This window comes from Vombatus ursinus, unplaced genomic scaffold (assembly GCF_900497805.2).
Source record: "Vombatus ursinus unplaced genomic scaffold, bare-nosed wombat genome assembly UNPS02009173.1, whole genome shotgun sequence".
Taxonomy (NCBI): Eukaryota; Metazoa; Chordata; class Mammalia; order Diprotodontia; family Vombatidae; genus Vombatus; species Vombatus ursinus.
Window position 1 is genome coordinate 8,295,051 of NW_020948951.1, and position 12,087 is coordinate 8,307,137.

Sequence of the window (12,087 nt, forward strand, 5' to 3'; positions counted from 1 at the left end):
AAAATGGAAATGGAATGATAATTTATCTAATTCAATTGGATACGAACTCTCTGTCCACTTTGCCACCTAAGTACCAATGACTCTGACATCCTGAGTCCTCGAGTGTGCTAGGAGCCTCATGAAAATAGATTCTGCCTTGTATAGTCTCACACAGTATTGTAGAATAGTGCATACATGATAGACCTGGTAAATTCTGTTGATAATAGAGAATGGCATAGCCAGATGTTAGACCCTCAGGAGTTTTACTGGGACCTGTCAATACAACAGGTAGCAATAAAGTAATAAGCTTTGCCATATAAGTTTCCGTCTCAAAGAGAAGGTAAGAACATGGAAGTTCATGAGTTGAGATCCCAAAAGTTTTCTTGTAACTCTGTGGCAATGAACATTGTAGTGCCCTAAGAGAACAACATGGCTTAGTGGGAAGAGAACTAAATTGAAGTCAGGAGACCTGGATTCAAATCCTGAGTAACTTGTTTAATATGCCTGAGGATCACTTTATCCATTTGTAATATGGGAATAATAAGTTACTTCCTAAGAATATTTTTAGGAAACCCCTTTAGAACTAATAAAGCACTCTTTCATGTGTATTTTAAATGTACACACACACACACACACACACACACACACACACATACACACATGCCAAATCTAATGGTCTTTCCTCAATCCTCATCCTTCTTGAGCTTTCTAGCCTTTAACCCTAGTAATCACTCATTTCTCCTTCACGCTTTCTTTTCGGGTTTTCATGACACTGCTCTCTCCTGATTTTTCCAAATGCATTGCTACTCCTTCTCAGCACCCTTTCTTTACCCAGAAAATGCCTACTGATTCTGGGACTCCCCCAGGGTTCTGTCCTGGTCTCTCTTCTCTTCTTCAACTATACCATCTTGCTCAGTGATCTCATCAGCTCCTACGGATATAACATGGATGCAACATGCAGATGTTTCCCAGATATATATATATGTTTGGGGGGGTTGGTTTTTTAATTAATTTGTTCTTAGTTTTCAACATTCACTTCCACAAGATCTTGAGTTCCAAATTTTCTCTCCATCTCTCCCCTCCCCCCACTCTGCCCTCCTTTCTGTTATCCCTCCCTTCTATTATTCCCCCCTATCTTATCCCCTCCCCCTTCTATTTTCCTCTAGGGCAGAATAGATTTCTATACTCCTTTGCCTGTATATCTTACTTCCCAGCTGCATGTAAAAACAATTTTTAACATCTGTTTTTAAAACTTTGGGTTTCAAATTCTCTCCCTTCCTTCTTGCCCACCCACCCTCATTGAGAAGGCAAACAAGTCGATACAGGTTATACATCTGTAGTCATGCAAAGCACTTCCATAATAGCCATGTTCTAAAAAACTAACTATGTTTCCCTTCATCCTATCCCACTCCCCATTTATTCTATTCTCTCCATTGATCCTATCCCTCCTCAAAAGTGTTTGCTTCTGATTACCCCCTCCCCCAATCTTCCCTCCCTTCTCTTATCCCCTTCCCTACTATTTTCCTGTAGGGTAAGATAGATTTCCATACCCAAATGAGTGTGTGTTATCCCCTCCTTAAGCCAATCCAATGAGAGTAAGATTCATTCATTCCTTCTCATCTCCCCCCCTCTTCTCCTCCACAGTAAAAGCTTTTTCTTCCCTCTTTTATGTGAGAAAATTTACTTCATTCTACCTCTTCCTTTCTCCTTCCCCCTGTATAATCCTCTTTCACCCCATAATTTTATTTTTTAGGTATCATCTCTTCATGTTCAACTCACCTTGTGCCCTCTGTCAATATATATTCCCTCCTACTACCCTAATACTGAGAAAGGTCTCATGAGTTACAAATATCATCTTTCCACATAGGAATGTAAACAGCTCAACTGTAATAAGTCCCTTATTTTTCTCTTTCCTGTTTACCTTCTCATGCTTCTCTTGAATCTTGAATTTAAAGTCATATTTTCTATTCAGCTCTGGTCTTTTCATCAAGAATGCTTGAAAGCCCTCTATTTCATTGTATGTCCATTTTCCCCCCGAAGGATTATATTCAGTTTTGCTGGGTAGGTGATTCTTGGTTTTAATCCTAATACCTTTGACCTCTGGAATATTATATTCCAAGTACTCCAGTCCCTTAATGTAGAAGCTGCTAAATCTTGTGTTATCCTGATTGTTTCCACAATACTTGAATTGTTTTCTGGCTGCTTGCAATATTTTCTCCTTGACCTGGAAACTCTGGAATTTGACTATAATATTCCTAGGAGTTTTCCTTTGGGGATCTCTTTCAGGAGGTGATTGGTGGATTCTTTCCATTTCTATTTTACCCTCTGGTTTGAGAATATCAGGGAGGTTTTTCTTGATAATTTCTTGAAAGATGATGTCTAGGCTCTTTTTTTTATCATGGCTTTTAGGTAGTCCAATAATTTTAAAGTTATCTTTTCCATGTCAGTTGTTTTTCCAATAAGATATTTCACATTTTCTTCTATTTTTTTCATTCTTTTGGTTTTGTTTTATAATGTCTTGGTTTCTCATAAAGTCATTAGCTTCCAAGTGCTCCATTCTAATTTTTAAGGACTTATTTACTTCAGTGAGCTTTTGGACTACCTTTTCCATTTGGCCAGCTCTGCTTTTTAAGGCATTCTTCTCCTCATTGGCTTTTTGGACCTCTTTTGCCATTTGGATTAGTCTATTGTCTAAGTGTTATTTTCTTCAGTATTTTTTTTTTGTTCTCCTTCAGCAAGCTATTGACATGTTTTTCATTATTTTCTTGCATCACTCTCATTTCTCTTCTCAGTTTTTCTTCTACTTCTCTTATTTGCTTCTCAAAATCCTTTTTGAGCTCTTCCATGGCCAGAGACTGATTCATCTTTTTCCTGGAGGCTTTGGATGTAGGAACTTTGACTTTGTTGTCTTCTTCTGAGTGTATGCTTTGATCTTCTTTGTCATCAAATAAGATTCTATGGTCTGACTTTTTTGAGCTGTTTGCTCACGTTCCCAGCCAATTACTTGACTGTTAAATTCTTTGTTAAAGTAAGGGTCTACTTCCAGTATGGAGAATGTACTATTCCAAACTTCAGGGGTTTTGTGCAGCTGTTGTCAGAGACACTTCAAGGAACCTATACATTTTCAGTTCTTCCAAGGTTATATGATCAAAGGTGAGGGGTTTACTCCTTTCCTGACCTGTGCTCTGTTCTGTGAGTGACCATAAGCAATCTTCTCTGCCTTGGAACTGTTAGGAGGATTCCCTCTCCACCACTGCTACAAGCTCCACCACACCAGCTTTCCTCTTCACCCCAGGACCACCACCCAGGACTGTGACTCAGTTTCAAGCATGGGAAAAGCAAGAGAATCCTGCCTCAGAACCAGCAAAGAGATCTTTTCAATCCTCCTCTGATAAGTCACTCGATCCCCCCACCATCTGTGGGGTAAGAGCTCTGGAAGCAGCAGCTACTCTGGGGTTACACCAGGACTGGAGTTGGAGCAAGCTTCTCTCTCACTAAGGTCCAACAGACCTTTCTTACTGAACTTCTAAGTTGTCTTTAGGGTTTATGGGTTTAGAAGTCTAGAAAAAACCACAGCTCCCCTTGATTCAGTCCCCTGAGGCCTGCTCCATGTTCACTGAGGCCCTGTCTTTGTGTACATGGGCCACCCTGAAATGAACTCCTCTTCCAGTCAGGTGCAACAGAACTTTCCAATCAGCCATTCATGATGTCTCGGGCTGGAAATTTGTTTCACTCTGGCTTTTTGTGAATTATGCTGCTCTAGAATTTGTTTAGAGCCATTTTTTTTAGGCAATTGAGGTTAACTGACTTGCTCAGGATCACACAGTTAGTAAGTGACAAGTGTTTGGTCTGAGGCCGTGTTTGAACTCAGGTCCTCCTGACTTCAGGGCTGGTGCTCTATCCACTGTGCCACTCAGCTGCCCTAGAGGCATTTTTTTACAGGTATTTGAAGGGCTTTAGGGAAGAGCTGAAGCAAGTCACTGCTTCTACTCTGCCGTCTTGGCTCTATTCTCCAAAAATCTCCAGATCTATATATTTAGCCCTAACTGCTCTCCTTAGTTTCAGTTTCACATCATGAACTTACATTTGGACATCTGAAACTGGATGTTCTACAGGCATTTCAAATTCATCATATGCAAAAAAAACCCAAACAAACCACAAAACTCTACCTATCCTCTCAAGCTCTCCCCTCTTCTGAACTTCTTTATTCCTACTGAGGGCACTACCATCCTCCCAATCATCCTTGCAATTTAGGTGTCATCTTTGACATTTCTCTTGAACTCATTCCACATGATTCATCAGTTGCTGAGTTGTAGGACTTATACTTTTACAGCATCTCTTGTATATATCCTCTTACATTTAGCACAGTGAAACAGTCTCTCATCATCTGGACTACAGCAATAGGCTTCTAGTTGATCTCCCCTCCTCAAGTCTCTCCCTGCTCCAATATACCCTCCACTCAGTTATAAAATTTTTTTCCTCAGTACCAGGCTGACCATGTAGATTTCTTATTCAGTTAAGTTCTGGTGGTTCCCTGTTACTTCCATAATCAAGCCTAAAATCTTATTCTTTTGGCATATAAACCCTTCACAGGCTTGCCTTTTCCTGTCTTTCCAGTCTTTGCACCCTATTTCTTTAAGGTCCAGCAACAAGCTGCCTTCTTGTTGTTTTTCACACATATACCTCACCTCCCTATGCCATGCTTTTTCACTAGCTGTCTCCATTTTGGAAACTTTGCCCTTTGTACCTCCAATTATCCAATTTAAATTCCAATTATCGCTTTCACAAAGTAGGTGAAAGAAATATTCCTAAAACTCAGAATGCAACTTTATTGAGAATGGCTGTCTTCTTCTTCTTATGTTCTCTCTGCTTGGCACATAGAGATATCTTAGAAGTTTTAGAGCAGTTGTTGATTTGCACTGACAAAGGGAATTTTCTCACTGAGTTACCTGTATCAATTAAATCACAAGTCCAGAATAACTATGCCTGCACTTGAGACATTTTCATTCCATTCATATTTACCTCTTGTTTCTATCGATATTTATTGTTTTAATCTGTACATTTTAGAAGGATTTTGATAAGGTAGAAATGCTTCAGATGTGTGAATACAGGATGATGAGCAGTCTCTAGGTCATGTCATAGGAATATTAAAGAAAGAATTTTAGTTATGTCACTAGGAGAAGAGAAGACTTCCTAGGTTGGGTATGATTGCTGTCTTCAAACAACTGAAGGGCCACCAAGTGGAAGAGGTTTTGATTTAGGCTTGATGTAAGGGGGAACAATGTTCTAAAAATTAGACCTACCATGAAGTCAGACATGCTCTCATTCAGAGTAGGGAGTTCCCCTCATGAGAAGTCTCCAAACAAAACTTTCAAAGAAGAATAATCACTTGTCTGGTATGTAGTAGATGGGATTTTTGCTCAGGTATAGATTGGAGATAGTTGCTGAGGTCCTTTCCAATTCAGAGATTCTCTAACAGATCAATAAGGGCTGACTGAATGAATGAATGAATTAATTAAAATTCACTATTTTCCTGGCTTTTTGCTAAGTGATAGGGACACAAATACAGATACTTCTATTCCAGCATCTTGTATTTGAATAGCAGGAGATTACTTATACAGAGACCAGAGCAAAGTTTGAAACTCTTTCCTCCTCAGAAATAGCAGATTCAGTTGCCTAGACTATGTATGAAGATTTATAGCATTGGGGAACCCATGATCTCCCATTCCTCCTTGAGAGTGCTTTAACTATTAGGATATATTCTCTTATATTAGATGGAAATCTGCCTGCCTATATTTTGTACACATGGCTTCTAGTTTGACCTAATGCGGTCACCTCAGTCAGGCATGATCCATTTTCCACATTACAATTATTCAAATCCTCAAAGAGCTAACAATTGTCATACCTAGCAGCTAGTTGGCATCGAGAACTGGACTTAGAGTAATGAAAAATCTAGGTTTATATCCTACCTTAATCTCTTTCTAGTTGTATAATTTTTGGCAAACCACTTAACTTTGATTTTATTCAGTTTTCATATCTGCTGAATAAGGATACTAATAGCATTCACATTCTTAGATGGTTGTGAGGATTAAATGACATGACAGTTGTCAAGCCCTTTGGAAATCTTAAATTCTACAGAAACAATAATTGTGTTTATTATCTTTATCAGGTCGTCTATTCCTGGGCTAAACCACTATTTTTTTTTTAGGCAATTGGGGTTAAGTGACTTGCCCAGGGTCGCACAGCTAGTAAGTGTCTGAGGCCAGATTTGAACTCAGGTCCTCCTTATTACAGGGCTGGTGCTGTATCCACTGCGCCATCTAGCTGCCCCTCTAAACCACTATTTTTATGACAATAAATCAGTGGCATGGTCACTACCTAGACCATGCTTGTTCCCTCACCCTCCTGCTCAACCTTCTTGGTTGAGTTCCTGTTTTCAATGTCCTTCCTATAATGAACTGAACACAACATATGCCATTGTGGTTTGATCAGGGAGTAGGAAAGACAAAGGTATAATTACTCAGTCCTTGTTTCCAGGCACATGTCTTTATGTAACTTAGGTTTCATATACCAGAATCACACAACATCAGAGCTGGAATGGACCTAGCAAGCCACTTGTTCTAATCCCATAGGAAAGGAGTATCCCTGTATCTCAGGATGCAAGGATATAGATGAAAGGGCTTCTCTTTTTCTCCTTGTTTGCTCAGTTCTTTACACAAAGAAGATCCATAGCAAATGCTTATAAAGCTCATCGATGTAATGGGTTTTGAAGTCTTGTTGATTCTTTATCCATAAAATCTCTTGTTTCTACTCCCATGAACATTGTGTAATTCAAGCCCTCATCAATAGTAGCCTGGACTATTGTAACATGATTTTAAGTGAACAACAAGCTTCCAATCTCTCCACATTTTTGTCCAAATGTTCCCAAAATAATCTTAAATAAAGGCTTGACCACATCATTTTTCTGACAAATAAACCTCAGTGGCTCTCTATTGCCTTTGGAGAAAATACATATTTTTCATTTCAGAATTGAAAGTCCATAACCATCTGGCCCCAGCATATCTTTTTAGGCTTCTCACTCTACCTGATACATTCTGTGTTCCAGCCAAACTAGTTGACTTTCTCTTCCATGAACTTAGCACTCTATCTGCTGCTTCTGTGCTTTTACACAGGCTATCACATTGTGCTGGGATGAATTCCACTCTCACCTCTGTTTTGACTCAGTTCCTCATCCAGCTATCCCCCTCCAGTCACTTAGGCCCAGCAACTATGTCACAAGTTGTGCGAGGATCAAATGAAATTATATTTGTAAAGGTAACTCACAATGTCTGGAACATAGTAGGTGCTTAATAATTGCTTGTTGTCTTTCCCTTTCCCCCTTTCTGACTCTCTACATCAGCCCTAGTCCATGTTACCTTATTCCTTTTGCCTCCTGCCTCTGGCCTCTGATTTCTCTGACCTAGGGACTTCTTGTTGAGGTCTAAATGAACCCCAGATGTTTGCCACCCACCTGTGCCCTCTGTCTTTGGCTTTCCCCATCCTCCCACCAAATCTATCTCCTAACATGACTCTCATACCCTATAGATTTCTCTGCTCTTGTCTAATGTGAGCCTTTTAGTGCACAACTTCAACACCTGCCATTTGTTTGGAACTTAAGGAAGGATCTTAAGAATCTAACTATCTTAGGGCTGACCTTCATCATCCTCTTTCTATTGATATTCTCTATTTGTTCCTGTATGGTTAGCATATTACTTTCCAAATACTTGTGCTTCTGAATGCCAAGCTGCTGATGTACAAACTGAGCACCCTATATGTAATTGTTCATTCCTTCCTCACCCCAACACCACACACTCTTTATCCCTCCTTCCTCCCAGAAATATCCCACTTTGTCTCTACCTATTTCCACTGTGCTCTCTGGAATGCAGGTTCCATAATTAAGAAACTTCCTTTCATCTTAAAATTTTTACTTTATCACTCATTCCATCTTCTGGCACCCAGTGAAACCAATTCCCTCCTGAAGACCTTGTACTCCTGTCTACTTTTTCTGAAACTCATTGCAATTTCATTCATACTTTGCAACTTAATGGTGTCCAATACTTCCTCCTACCTGTTGCCACTTCCAGATTCTCTCTCTATCACTATTGCTCAGCAGTCCTTCTGCTCTGAGTTTCATTTTATCCAAATGCATCTCCCTATGCAGATTCTGATAACCATTACAGATTGACCCTTCAGGATATTTTTCTTCCTTCCTCAGTGACTTTAATAATTGTCTCACACTCTTTTGCTCCATTTCCAATCCTGCCCTCATAATAATGGATATGAACATACATATTGGTATCAAAATATCCTAACTTCTTGATTCCTCAATTTAGTCAGTTCCCATATCTGACTTCTTTCTACATCAATTAAACACAGAGATAGGCATCCCTTTGATCCTTCTACCATCTATAAAGGATCTCAATTCTATGTTCATAAATTCCACATTTATTTTATCTGACCAAAATCAATTTTCATTCCAGCTTTCTCTATGCCTTCCAAACTTTAGCCTTTTTTTTCTGTCCTTAATATGACCTACAATGTTGCCATCACTCTCTTCTTTCTTAGGCTACCATATCCCTATGTAGAGGAATCCCTAATCCATTTAATATTCTGTTCCTCAGATAAAAAAATTGCACGCTTTTTTGTCCCTCTTTAGTCCCCCCCCCAGCGTCACTTATCTCTACCCCCTCAGCTGAAAAGGCCTTGAATCATATTTTAAAATGAGGATATTTACTGAGTGTTCCTTCTTTTTTTCTTTCTATATCATATGTCTCAGGCAATTTTATGACTGATTGACTATTGTCAAAGTGAATTGTTTCAAATGTAAAGAGACTCTTAGAAAGTGATTGAGGCAAACATGCCCATGAGACAGCTCTCCTTAAAAATATGAATAAAGACATTTATTTATATATTCTTATCTTTCTCTCTCTTTTCATACTCAAAGCCTGCTCTTCTCTAGGCTACTCACTCCCTGTCACTTTTACTCATGCTCTTCCAGCACAGCCATCATTCCACCTCAATTTCTTCACAATTGTGATCACCTGCCTCTGAATTTATTCTAGTTTCCAATGTCCTTCTTAACAAGTGGTCCTGAATTGAAGATATCCTCCCAATATGGTCTGACCAGAGCAGAGTGCAGAGAGATTATCATTTCCTTTATTATATATTCTGTCCTGTGAATACAGCTCTTCTCTAAGAGAAATCAAAAAGCCACTTACCTATTTTAGTATCTGCTTCTCGGGTAGATGAAAGAAGGGCTCCTGGACACCATGTATGTCTGTGGAGGCATGGGAGTGAGGGTAGTTGTATCATAGTTATAGCTATGGGATAACCTGAGTTCACTCCCCCCAGAGCTGTGATTAGAAGATCAAATTGAAGAGAAATGACATTGTCAGTATTGGGCGTCATTGATGTCTCTGAGGAAAAAGAAACTTTTGCCCCAGGTGCTAAGAATTATCCACAATTAATGCTGATTAATGACAATTCTCCCAAGCCTCTACATCCTGCAAAGTAATCAGGTAGTAGCAGATGGAAGGAAAACTTTTCTCTACTCACTGGGAGAGTCAGACAAGGTCATTCACAGAGGGCAAAACAGGGAAGTTTGAGGCCTGGTGTGGTTGGTTGCTACCTCTTTTCCAGAATGACAAAATCTCTTGGGTAGAAAAAGATTTAAAAAAACAGCAAAATTGAAGAACACATTAATAAAATTTATTTTTTTATACATTGCTCTCAATTAATGGACTCCAGCCTTTACAAAGGAGCAAGGAAAGAGCTTTCTCATTCACCTTCTTTTGAAACAAGTTTGTACCTTGTAAGTTCTTAATATTCAGTTTTGATTGTTTTGTCATTGTTGTTCTCTAGACATTGTTTTCTATTTTATTATCAACAAATATGGAGTTACAAATATTTTTGTCAATACCATGGCTTTCTTTTTGTCACTGATGTTCATAGTTTATCTGCCTACTATTGGAATCTTTTGGTCAAAAGGGTCTGGATGTTGGAGTCACTTATTTTTACATAATTCAAAATTGCTTTCCAGAATGATTGCTTCAGTTCACATCTCCACCAACAATGAATTAGTTTGTCTATTTTTCCACAACTCCTTCAACATTGACTATGGTTGCCTTTTTTCATCTTTCTCAGTTTTTTGAATCTAATGTTGAGCCTCAGGTTTGTTTTAGTTGTATTTCTCTTATTACTACTGGTTTGAAATATGTTGTTTACATAAAATACAGTTTATATAATTCATTTGTTTATTTATAGTTTCTACTATTGAAAACTATTTTTATATCCTTTTCTTTCTTTTAAAAATTGGGCAGTAGCTTTTGGTCTTATATCATTCTCTTAACTGCCTAAACCTTTGGATAGCAAACCCTCATTAGAGATATGTGACACAAACCTTTCTTTCCCCTCAGTCAATTCGCTTTTGCTTAGAACCTAGGTGTGTTAATTTTGTTTTGAAAAGTCTTTTCAATTTCATGTAATCTAAATTATCTATTTTGTCTCTTGTAACTGCCTCTTTTTCTTTTTTGATTAGGAATTCTTTCTCTACCAATAGCTTTTCTATTTTAGTTTTAGTAGTATGGCTTATAAAAATCAATTTATATCCTACACAATGAGAAGGCAACAAAGACAAAATTCATTACAAATATGTATAGTAATGCAAAACAAAGTCCCACATTTGGCATGTCCAAAAAAAAAGAGGGGAGAAGGAAAGAACAGAGAAAGCAAGGAAGAAAGGAATTAAGGAAGGAAGGAAGGAAGGAAAGGAACAGCATTTTCCAACTGGAATTGGTCAGTTGCATCCCTAGGGGGGCAGCTACCACTACTCACAGATTGTTAGGTGGTACCTCAGATAAACTGAGACCTGAGAAAATCCTTAGCTTGGATATCTCACTGGAGGAGGAAAAGCAGTGGCTTCTTAATTTCCAGGTTTTCCAATTTATCATATGCATCTGGGAGACTTCTGATCCTTAAGCTGTGTTTGTAACTCCTCCTATTTTAATGTTTGGCACATTTCTATGTCTGTTCTGCAAAACTTCCTGTTTCCTGCCATATTGAGAATTTTTTTCTCTTCCTTTGGTCTGATGATTTGTGCTTTGAGTTATTGATCCAAATTCTGCTGAATTCCTCTTCACTTCTCTATTATACCCCTAGGAAACTCATACAGAACCTCATCATCCTTTGAGATTTCATCAATCTCATTTCCAACCTGACTTCCTTGCTTTGGCCAGCTCCTTTATGCCTTGGGGGATCTTATCGTCTTGTAAGATTTCATCAGCCTTTGTTAATATCCTTAGCTCATTGAAAATAACTTTATTCTTTTCTTTGCACTTAAGAACTTAGCACAGAGTTTTATACATACTAATTCCTTAATAAACTCCTGTTCATTTATTGTATTTTTGCTAAATATCCTTTTTCTATGCTGGCTAAGTAAATATCCTTGTGATAGCTGTTCAATGGTCTATAAGAATCTTATATAGTTTCTACTTTTAACCTGCAGTATTTGAATAGTTTGAGCTGGGCCTAGTCCATGACAATTTGAAATCATCACTAAACAGGGTCACACAAAATAACAGATGATCATAGCTAGTATTGTTCTGGCTTTTGTTGCCGCCTATGAGGATAGTTGAGGTGGCTTGTAGCCTTAACTATTCATTTTAAGAGTCAGCTTGCACCTGTCAGGGACTTTCTATGAAATACACTTTAGTATTGGAGCAGAAAACACCGTATGGTACTGAAGAACTAAAGCCCAGACGATAGCAGAGAAAAAACTGGGTGACCAAAAATGCAGAAGCAAAGATAATGGGATGGATTGTTGAAAAGAAACACACAGAGGAGGTGATGTTCTGACCATAAGAGGTGAGTAGATGTCTACTGGACAGCAGAGATATGACTTGTCTGGTCTTCAATTGAGTTACTGTCCCATTTTAATTAACCAGTTCCAAGTTGTTTTGATGACTATTGCTTTCTAAGTGAGTTTGAAGGCTGGAAGTGCCATTCTTTTTCATTCCTACCTTTTTCATAATTTCCCTTGATATTCTAGATCTTTTGTTCCTCTAAGTGAAT